This window comes from Sciurus carolinensis, chromosome 2 (assembly GCF_902686445.1).
Source record: "Sciurus carolinensis chromosome 2, mSciCar1.2, whole genome shotgun sequence".
NCBI lineage: Eukaryota > Metazoa > Chordata > Mammalia > Rodentia > Sciuridae > Sciurus > Sciurus carolinensis.
In genome coordinates, this window is record NC_062214.1 from 51,568,973 (window position 1) to 51,581,045 (window position 12,073).

Consider the following 12,073-nt stretch of genomic DNA (forward strand, 5'->3'; position numbering starts at 1 on the left):
CTTAGCATGTATAGCTTTTATAATGTTGAGGTATGTTACTATTATCTCCATTTTTTCTAGTGTTTTGAACGTGAATAGGTGCTGTATTTTGTCAAATGCCTTTTCTACATCTATTGAGATGATCATATGATTCTTATGTTTAAGTCTATTGATGTGATGCATTACATTTATTGATCTCCATATGTTGAATCAACATTGCATCCCTGGGATGAAACCCACTTGATCATGGTGCACTGTTTTCTTAATGTGTTTTGTATGTAATTTGCCAGAGTTTTATTAAGAATTTTTGCATTATTATTCATCAGGGATTTTGGTCTGAAGTTTTCTTTTCTTGATGTGTCTTTTTTTTTTTTTTTTTTTTTTTTTTTTTGTCAGGGCAATACTAGCTTTATAGAATGAGTTTGGGAGGGTTCCCTCCTTTTCTATTTCATGGAATACTTTGAGGAGTATGGGTATTAGTGGTATTATTGAAGGTCTTGTAGATCTCAGTTGAGAATCCATCTGGTCCTGGGCTTTTCTTGGTTGGTAGACTTTTGATGGTGTCTTCTATTTCATTGCTTGAAATTGATGTTTTAATTGTGTAGGTCCTCCTGATTCAGTTTGGGTAGTTCATATGTCTCTAGAAATTTGTCGATGTCTTCAAGATTTTCTATTTTGTTGGAAAACAAATTTTCAAAATAGTTTCTAATTATTTTCTGTATTTCAATAGTGTCCCTCATGATATTTCCTTTTACATCACAAATTTTAGTAATTTGAGTTTTCTCTGTCCTTCTCTTCATTAGTATGGCTAGGGGTTTATCAATTTTATTTTTTCAAAGAACCAGCTTTTTGTTTTGTCAATTTTTTCAATTGTTTATTTTGCTTCAATTTCATTAATTTCAGCTCTGATTTTAATTATTTCTACTACTTTTGGTGTTGATTTGTTCTTCTTTTTCTGGGTCTTTGAGATGTACTGTTAGGTCATTTATTTATTGACTTTTCATTCTTTTAATGAATGAGCTCAATGTAATAAACTTTCCTCTTATTGCTGCCTTCATAGTGTTCCAGAGATTTTGATATGTTGTATCAGTATTCTAATTTACCTCTAAGAATTTTTTAATCTCCTCCCTGATGTCTTTTGTTATCCATGCATCATTCAATAGCATATTATTTAGTCTCCAGGTATTGGAGTAGCTTCTATTTTTTATTGTATCATTTATTTCTAGCTTCATTCCATTATGTTCTGATAGGATGCAGAGTACTATCTCTATTTTTTTATATTTGTTAAGAGTTGCTTTGTAGCATAACTTATGGACTACTTTAGGGAAGGATCCATGTGCTGCTGAGAAAAAAGTGCATTTTCTTGTTGATAGATGTAATATTCTTTATATATCTGTTTAAGTGTAAGTTTTGATTGTATTATTGAGTTTGCTTTTTTTCAGTATCTCTCTTTATTAAAATAATCTTTCGCTTCCAGCATTTGCTCTTGTAGCTCTTTATTGAAGTGATCTTTTGTTGCCTGAATTTGCTCTTATATCATCCTTTACTTCCAGATCATTTTAATTATGTACATTCTGAACTCCTTCTCTGACATTTCTTCTACACCGTTGTCAATGAATTCTTTTATTGTGGTGTCTTGGTTTGCTTGGGGTGCTATCTTCCCTTGTTTTTTATTTGTTTTTTTTTTTTCATGTTGTCCATTCTTCTTCCCTTCTATCAGTGCAGATTCCAAATATTAAGTTTTCTACCCTATAGATTTATAATGTCCCTGCAGGTTTCCAATACCTTGCCTTTAAAGGGGAGATCAATATTAACAGTACCCAATGCAAATAATGTGCAGTTTTACATCAATTAACTCCTGTTAAGATGCTTACAGTTTTATTGCAATAAACAGAATTGATATGTTCAATTATTATTTACAGTATAAACAGTAGGTTTGCAATAGTGTCTACAGTTTCTAATGGTGGACGAAAAGAGAATGGGGCGGGTATGGGATGTGGATGTTTATGAGGTAGGAGGTAGGAATATACAGGTATTAGATCACAGGAAGAGTGAAAGAGGAATCGATAGAAGTTGACTCTTAGTAGGAGAGAAGAGAGAAAGGGACTCTTAGGTGTAACCAAGCCTGTAGGGACCTTGGAGATGGTCTTCCAGATCCTGGTTGTTGTCCCTTGATGGAAGTGACCACATCCCTCATTGGTGGTGGCGGCAGCAGCTAACCTGTTGGTACTTGATATTGGGCTTCTAGCTTCTGGCCAGTGTCCCAAGATGCAAGCTGTCCCTACTAAAGATGGTGGTGGCAGCAGCAGAGGTAATCCAAGATGGCAATGAAAGTGACCTAGATGGAGGCAACTTTCAGAGATGGGGCTGCAAGGGTGGGCTGTGTGGTGGCGTTGGGTGGCCTGTTTGGATGTGCAATGCTGTGGTGGGTGTTCTTGTGGCAGGCAGTTGCCTCAAGGCCCTGTCTGTTGTCCCAAGGTGGAGGCTACCACCTGCAGGGGGATGGGGGGTAATAGCAGTAGTTGCAGTGTCCCATGGGCAACCGAGGGATGGGCACTCTCTTCTTCCTGGAAAATGCTCTATTTTAATCATTTTAAACTGTATGTACTTTTTGGTGTAGTAATTATCCTAAAGCAGTAATGATGATAGAATATGGAATATTATATAGTGATTAAAAGTCAGGTTTTAATGAATATAAAAGGTAAGTAAATATCCACATATGTATATGCATGCATGCGTGCATGTACATGTAAAGATACATAATATTGAACTTTGATTTTGTGAAAATATGCTGATCACACAGAAGAAAGACTGAAAAAGAACTGCTCCAAATTTTAGATTTTTCTGGAACATTAGAATTATGGATGAAGTATTTTTCTCCTGTTTTTTAAAATAAAATTTGTATGGGAGGGTATGGTGTTTTTTGTTTTGTTTTGTATTGTTTGTTTGTTTTTTGAGAGCAGGTACTGTTTATTAACTGACCAGATTACAAAAATTTGATGGTAGATACCTTAGTTCATTCTTCTAATAAGTCTGTTGATCTGATCTTCCATGTTGCCAGCATCTCCACCACAAAATGGGTGATCTTTTTCTTCATTCCACCTCTTGGAGAAGATAATTTGAAGGGCCACAGGAAGTTATTTGCTTCTTTGAAACGTTTTCCAACAGTGTAGATCTCATGAATCAGATCCTCCATGCAGATGATGCCATATTTACCAAGAGATCGTGCAATCAAAGCACTATCCGTCGTTTCTTATTGCTTTTGCCATAGCCTCGCTTGTAGATTAGTTCATTCACTGACTTCAGGTTTTGCTACCCCCATGCAATATATGGTTCCATGATCCTCAGCATGTTAATTGAAGCCTTGTTGAGCTTAACAAAGGTGCCATTGAAGATCTGTTGAAGGCGAAGAAGTTGTAATACCTTAGGAACCTTTGGGCTCACACCATTGATACCCCTGATCCTGATGACAAATGCCAGTTTGGGTTCTGCAGGTACATAGAAGTTGTTGCCAGCTTTTCTTGCCATTCTAGCCATTCGAATCTCCATTCTGTAAATCTGCCTATATTCCTTGTGGTAATGCTTGGCTTTTTCATAGATAAGCTTCCTCCTTGCCTTTGGAAGCATCTTTTGGGCAAACTTCTTCCTCAGGCGCTTTACCTTCAGCTCTGCATAATTCCTTCGCTTTTTCTTAAAGGTTTCTGGCACAGCAGGAACCTTCTTTTTCTTCTCTTTGGCAACCTCCATGATTCCAGCCAGAAAAAGAGGAGGGTATGGTTTTAATAATGTTACAATGGGTGAAATAAAGAAACCAGTTCATAACCTTAAAAAAATTACCGTCATTATAACATTTGGCTCACCTCAGACTCAGTATCTATTGATTGCCTTTTCTCTCCAATATATATTTTGTATATTTAGCAATTTAGCAATTTTTGTATAGTATACTCAATATTGTGAATGATAGGTTTTAAAAATTGTATATTCTGTTATGTTCCTCTAAAGAGATTTACTTTTTCTCCTCTTTGTTTTAGCAGGCTTTTAATTTGTCTGAACTCAAACCCCAAACTCATTCTCTCCTGGGTGGAGTTAAAATCTCTTTCTGGTTATTTTATTCTCAGCTGGCTTATTGATGTCCTTCTCTGGCTCTCCCCTTTTAGACTACCTCTCATCTGCTTCGATCTCCCTCTCATTCTTGCAGTCATTAAATCTGAGTTTCTATTTAGAAATAGCGTGGTTTTATCCAAGCACCATAATGGTGCTCAACTGGAGTCTGCCACAGACGAAGAGCAGCTACAAAAAGAAAACACCCAGTACTGTTCCCTTCCTTCATGTACCCACCATCCTACAGTTTCTATATATCTGGGGTATCCTTGCAGTACCCTCAAAAGTTATATTTAAATTTTTTTCCAGTGTTGATAACTGTTATCCGTAGGAATTTTGTCCTTTAGCGAGCACTCTATCATCACTGGGGATGGAATCTCTTTTTCTTGAATGGCAACAATAGTTAACTTAGAAAAATATCTAGTTTCAAAGCACAGGTTGGAGAGAGGTTGTTGAGAAAGGAAAGGAAGACAGTGGGGAGAAAATTATCATTTTTTAATAAATGTCTCAGTTTCTTCTTCATTAACGAATATAAGACTTTTTGTACTTCAATTTTTTTATGAGTTATCTGTTTTCAGATCTAGATTTTTAGCTGGAATCTTCCACCTTTAAATGTCTCCTTGGGCAGATAACTTAATATCTTTGAGTTCCACTTTCTTTATTGCCATAACAAGGTTGATCTTGTCCCTGTGACACGAAGACTGAGATAATAAGTGCTGGATAAATGTTCACTTTTCCTTATTACAATCATAGCATGAGCTATTTTGGAGTAAGACCCACACTTTATTCATCATCGAATCCATGAATCTAGATCATTTTGGTCAGAACATAAACATTTATACAATAAATAAATAAATAACCCTGCTTTATGAATATGGAGAATATTAAGATAAAACTTATTAAAATATTCAGCAATTATTTCTAGGTAAGAAATTTTTTTACTCCCATTTATTACAAACTGAAGCCTGCTATATTGATACCCATTTTAATCAAAATGGAGTGATATCTGCTTAATTTTAGTAGTGAACTATTTAGAGTTTGTACTTCTTACATTTTTTTGTCCTCTTTGTTACTGTATAAGTGAATATAATTTTATGTAGTCATTGAAAAATAGTTATATAAAATGTTCTGTAGAAACACCTTGCTTTAAAATCAGGTTTCTTTTCTAGGTAATAAAAAAGATTTTCCCTGAAGCCAGCTTTGGGAAAGTATTATAATATTCCAAAGTCATACCATTGCAGAATATAATATTATAACTAAAAAGATTTTGTAATTGTAACTCCTGATGTATTAAGTGAATTATATTCAATATTGCTGAGAACATTTCCCTTGGGTTAATAAAGCCCTTTATATAAGTAAGATCTCAAGCAACAAGAAGGAGTTCAGATCCCAGATATACCAGTAGGTCACAGGAAGAATTACAATGTGCAGTTACTGTTAGAGGTAAGAATTTGCTCTCAGGTACAACATTTTTAATCTAAATAATTTAAATAATCTTGAGACCCCATCAACCTGGATGACATGAAGTTATTATTAGTCATAATTGAGACTTCTTTCCTAATTCCATTTCAGTGTGAAAAAATGCCATTTGACACACACTCTCTCTCTCTCTCTACTCAGTACTGGGGCTTGAACCTAGGGTCACTCTTTTTCACTAAGTTCCATCCCCAACCCTTTTTAGTTTGAGACAAGGTCTCACTAAGTTGCTGAGGCTGGCCTCCAACTTGACATCCTCCTGCCTCAGTCTCCCCAGTGGCTGGAATCACAGGAGTGTCACAATACCCAGTACATCCGATCTGGTTCTTACCTGTCTTGACCTGTTCCAATTCACCCATTTCTATTTCTACCCCCTTGAACATCCTGCTCCAGTGAGACACAAAACAGGGCTAAGAATAAAGTACCTACTATGTGATATGGTCTGTGCTGGGTACTGTAGAGATCAAAACAAAACAAACAAATAAAAAAAAAAAAACAGAGCATAAACCATTGCCCTCAGTGAACTCCAAGAAAATAATGTGAGTCAAAAAATGTGAAATTCCCAGTTCTTTGGACATAGATATTGCTTTTAGTGTAGCTACATCAGTATCACATGGGAAGCTGGCTATAAAAAACAGAACTGTGAAACATTTAGAAAAGAGTAATGAAAAAAGCAGAAAATTCAGTTTTCAGCAGAATTCTGTCAACAGGAGAAATTCTACTTCCACAAATTCCTGAGGAGAGGAAACCTTGCAGAGAGCTTCCCAGGCCATCTATAAAACAGGAAGGCAAAAACAGAGCAGATGAAGAAAAGTTTCTTTTTTTCTTTCTGATTTAGCCTTCACTTGTGGTTTATGTAAAAGAAAAAAAAATGGTCTAAGCTCTTGGAGCCATTACAGGGCTGTGCAGCTATGTGCTTGCACTAACATTGTTTATTTCAGAACATCTGTGCCATAATCTTTGGTCATGGCTGTGGAATATATGAGGTCATCTCTTTGGATGTTTATATAGCTGAGGAATAATCAAAACCAATGCACCAGAGCTGGGGACCCTTTTCCAGCTTTTAAAAGAATTTTTGCACTATTCCTATCACCTCCTTAGTTTCTGCAACCCAGCACCCTGAACACAGTATACTCTTGGCAAAAGGATTGTTGGATTTATTCGTAAATATAATCTGTCTCAAATTTGCCAATCCTACCCAACACACGTGTGAGCATATGCATGCATGAGCACACACACTATAAAACCAAAGGAAAGATAAGCAATATTAAATCACAATGAACTGAGTTTTCATCTTGACAACTTTAGGCAGGTCTAGTCCCACATCTGTCACCAGCGTGAGATTACTTTGTTCTTCTCTTAGTCCTTCTTCGACTTCCTGTCATTATAGGACAGTCTGAAATATCCTTCATCTACCTTTTTAAGAGGCATCTTTCATAATTCCACAAAAAGAGTTCTATTGGTCACCAACCTACACTCTTTGCTGGCCCCAAAGCTGGACACATTCTTTCTTTTTTACTTCCAAACCCTGTTTGAACCTGACTGAGTGTTGTTACCATCTCAATGTGATACACGCTTAGCCCAGTGGAGGAGTTGCAGCTGCAGTTAACCCAAAGGCAGCTCAGGGCGTAGAAGAGAAGAAAATCACCAATACTGGAGGTATGTGATTATGGTATTGTTCAGATCGGACTATACTCTGCTCTCAGGTGACAGGGTGAGTGCATCACTTGACATTAGGGTTAAAAGGTTTCTCCTTGTCATCTACATCCTTTTGATAACTTCAAGGTCTTTGTCTATGTTAAGCAATTTTAGTTGCTGTTTATTTTGTATCCAGTCTCATTGCCAAAGATCAACACCAGCAGGAGCTGTGTCAGCCAGGGGCATATTGGCTTGTGTTGTGCTCAGTACTTCCTCTCCCACGTGACGACCTAGTCCACCAATCTCCTACTGGAAGCACACTCCTGAAGGTAAATTATTTTGAAACACTTTCTGCAACTATCCCCTTTCTACTTCACCCCCTAGAGAAGATACTGATGGAAATAATCAATGGAATTTCCAAATAGAGAAAGAAAACTGTAGCAGCACTGTAAATTTGGAAGGGTTCCCATGGCAGTCCACAAGCATGGAGGGATTGCTGCTACACAGAGTGGAGAAGGGATCGAGCTAAAGGAAATTGTAGAGCCCTGACTCATAATTTTTCTTCCCCAGAAAGTGATGCAGACCAGAGACTAGAGGGATATATTTTTTTCTTTTTTCTCCACACTATTTTATTGGTGCACTTGTACTTAATGGTGGGATTTGTTGTTCCATATTCATACATGCATATAATGTCGCAATAAATTTGGCAAATATTACTCCCCACACTTCCCCCCAACCCTTCCCTCCTCCCACCCCTGGTCCCTTTCCTCTGTTCTACTAATTTCACTTTGACTTTCATGAGACCCCCCCCACACACATTTCTTTTCCTTTTCCCTCTCTACCTTGCACATATGAGAGATAACATAAGACCCTTGACCTTTTGCGTTTGCTTATTGTGCTTAACATAACATTTCCAAGTTCCATCCATTTTACTGCAAATGATGTAATTCCATTTTTCTTTATGGCTGATTAAAACTCCATTGTGCATATGTACCATCTTTATTCATTTATCCATTGATAGACACCTATGCTGGTTTCATAGACTAGAGGAATATTTATTTCACTAGCAGCTCCAGTTAGAAGGTATCAAATGTTCTGGGAAAAGATGAGAAGCAACCTTACTGCCAAAAGGATCAACAACTTTGATGGTGATTTCTGAAAGAACAGGCAGATCCTCAGGAAACAGAAAAACTGTGGGTGGCAGTATCATTGTCTGGCTCAATTTCTCAGTGATGGAAGAACTTCTTAAAGTGGTTAGACATCTCCACACTCAGGAGGGCAGGAAGCTGGACATGGTCATGCCACATATTTGGAATATAGGGTAAAAGCCAGATGAGGAAGGTGACCTCAAGCCCAACAGATTCCGCAAACCCAGTGAAGGAAACCTGAAGAGATGACACTTCCCACTAAAACTTCCGTTCACTTCAACCTCTGCACATTCAGTGATGTGTGACCGAGCTAGGATGCTGTTTAGAGCACCATGCTTCTACTGTAAGATCAAAGAGGGGAATTCTAACAGTAACTAGGTAAATCATAAGAGTGCCCACCCAGGCTTTGGTGAAGGATGTAGCAAGCTAGAACAAGTCACGGGTGAGTTAGACACAGTGGCATCGTGGGCAGATGCATCTCACACTATTCATCTAAGCTTAACAGGAAGATTGATGGTTAAATTTCAGCCCCACTGTCCTCTGCCACCCTGAGGATGCTTTTCTATGGGACAGCCCTGCTGGAAATACTTGCCTTCTTTTTTAAAATAAGTAAGCAAGAAAAAAAAATTTTTAAATTAGGTCCACCACCAACTCACTAGCATTAAAGTAGGAGGCAAATAATGCCCATAAGGGATGGAATAAAGCAGTTCTTGCCACAGGTGACTTTTTTTTTTTTTTAAACAGGTAAGTATTCTTTTTTAAGGTTTAACTAATTTTACATTTTAATTTTTTTTATTAGTGCATTGTAATTATACATTATAGTGGGATTCATTGTTACATATTCATATGGGCACACAATAGAGCAATATTAATGGGTCAATTTTGTTTCCAGTATCTCTCCTTTTTTCTCCCCTCCTCCCTCCCACTGCACTGTTCTTCTACCCTACTGGTCTCCTCAAGCAATTATTCTTTTTAAAAAATAATCAGAAAAGACCTATAAGCCAAAAAAAATCATGACCTCATCTGTGAGATAGACCATTTCAATATTTCCCCTGTCATCTCTTTGCATTTATTTGTTGGTAATCTACGTTCTTAGTATTACGTATCTTAGTAGTATGGCTTGCCATTCTTGGCATTTCTTTAGTTTTATTTATCTATGTATTCATTTACTTAGTTTTTATCATCCTGGACTCTTGAATATTATTTTATCCTTATGGGTTATAAAATTACTATTAGTTTTGTGGTGCTCAAACCATGCCAGGTGTCGCCAGTGGGACCCCCTTCCAACTGGCTACTGGCCCCATCCTTTTTGAGGACTTCCTGACATTCTGGCACAGCCAGATGCTTCAGCCTCATCTTGAACTTTCCCAGGCCCAGCCCTATAATGAACCATCTCTCCAAGGAGCCCTCTTGTCAACTTTTCCATGTATTTCTTCCCAGACTTTTTTTTTTCCCTCCCTTTAAGACTGTTACAGGCTCCTGGCTTGAATTTAAAAAAGGTTCAGACATTTCTTCATTTGTCAGGTGAGCTCAGGGGCAGGTTTCCCTGAGAAACCTCTAAGTGGAAAAGAAATTCTGATGGGAGAAAAAGCACATGTGATACACCTGAACCCACAAGAAACCCTCCCTCAGCACAGAGGAGAGGCAGCTGGGAGCAAACAGGAGCTCATCACAAACCACTCTTCTGCCCAGGCTCCTTTGTACTCTGGAAAGCAAGGGCTTGTGAATAAAGCTGGGAGAAATTTTCACCCAAAACACTGTACAACAGTGGGACATAATGGTCCATAGAGGACCCCTACTAGAAAGACTCTAAGCCTCACTTCATTACAAACCTCCATGGAGCTTTGGGAAAATGGTGTCCTTCATGGTTGCAGGAGACGGAGGCCTGTAGCTGCAGCATATTGAAAAGGACCACAGTGTTCCATCAGAGTGCCTGGTGAGAGCCAGAAAGGACCACAAAGCAGGAGGCAGGCACAGCAGCAGAGACTCAGTGACTCCAACTGGCTGGGACATACCTGTGACTCATGCTCGGAACACTTCCTCTAACTCTGGGAAGATGTTTGCAGAGGATGCAGTTCTTGTCTGAACAAGAGGGGGCAAGAACGGATGAAATCTTGGTTATTACGATTAATGTTGCCACATTAATACCCGTAGAACTGGGAAGCTTGGATAAACTTGGGAGACAGATTGAGGTATCCATGTATCTTTTTAATCTACCCCCTCCCACCCTGCCAGTTCTACCTCCAGAAAAAAAACTGAAACTTCCTTCTGGACTGGGAGTGATTTTACCAACCAGGGAATATTTTGCAATGTGTGGAGATATTTTGGCTTCTCACAATATGGGGAATGCTTCTAGTATCTAATGGACAAAAGCCAAGGATGCAACTAAAATGTGCAGGACAGTCCCCCACAGTAAGGAATTATCTGATTCAAACCAGTCCTAAAATGCATGAATCTCAATGATTTGGAAAATCTCTCTATATATTTAAAACATCAACATATCTTTGTCTATTATATGTGTTATAAATTTTTCCAGTTCATTTTTTGCCCTAATTTTAGATTTAGACGTAGAGAAATATAATTTGTATCTATTTAATTCTATCAATGTTCAGATATGTCAGAAAATATTTTTCTATCTTTGATACTGTAATTTTTGCTAGTCTAAAATTATGTAACTAGTCACTTATCCTTTTGATGCTTTTTATAGTTTTATCTTTTATTTTTAGCCATCTGGAATTTATTTTGTGGAAAGGTAGAATGTAGGAATCTAAATTTATTATTTTCTTCTCAAGTGGCCAGTTGTTCCAGCAACATATACTGAAAAAACTTTATCCTTTTCCCACCTTTCAGTTTTGGAAACAGCAATGTTATCCTATTCTAAATCCAAATATCTAGTTAGAACTGTTTCAGAATTTCTATTTTCTTCTATAGGCCTAGACATTCTGGCGACAGGTTCATTCTGCTTTTTTTGGCATAGATAGTAAATGTAGGAAAGTCAAAGAAAAATCACATCAAATTTCTTTTTTTATTGCTACTTTATAATTGTTCAAATAGTGTGATTCGTTGCGCCATATTCATACATACACACAACACGATCTGATCAATCTCATACCATCTCTTTCCTTCTCTCCTCCCTTCCCTTGATCTGATTGTTCTACCCTTATATTATTAGTAGTAGTCGTAGTGGTAGTACATTATAATTTATATAATTTATTTAAATTTAGTATATATAATATATGATTCATTGTGATATATTCATACATAGAAATAACATAATTTCATAGATTTAATTGCTCAATATTTCCCCATGTCTTCTCTTCCTCCCATATTTTCCACACTAATTTAGGAAGAATTAGTGTCTTTGCAACGGTGATTCTTTCTGGTCACCTAGAAACATTGTATGTGTCTGTCTTTATTATTTTATGCCTCTTAGTATTGTTTATGTTTTCAAATGCATTCTATGTTGTTTCCTTTAAGTTTATTTATAGTTTATATTTTGTGTGTTATTAGATTATTTCCCTTGCATATTTTGACAGCTTCCATTTTATAAGAAAGCATCATTTTGTAACTGACCTTAATTGTCACTGTTAACAGTTTTTCAATGAATTCTTCATTTATTTTCCAGGAATCATGTTCAGTTACTACAATTGTGACTTTTTCTTTTCTGTTGGTGCTGTGGGAACCTTTCTCAGCTTAAGGAATTAGAACCACTTTAAAATCCTTATCTAAGT

General features: G+C 37.1%; 1 pseudogene; it reads right to left on the reverse strand.

Moving 5' to 3' along the window:
- Positions 1-2,990: 2,990 nt before the first annotated feature.
- LOC124977977 (60S ribosomal protein L7-like) lies at positions 2,991-3,726 on the reverse strand (annotated as a pseudogene).
- Positions 3,727-12,073: the final 8,347 nt, after the last annotated feature.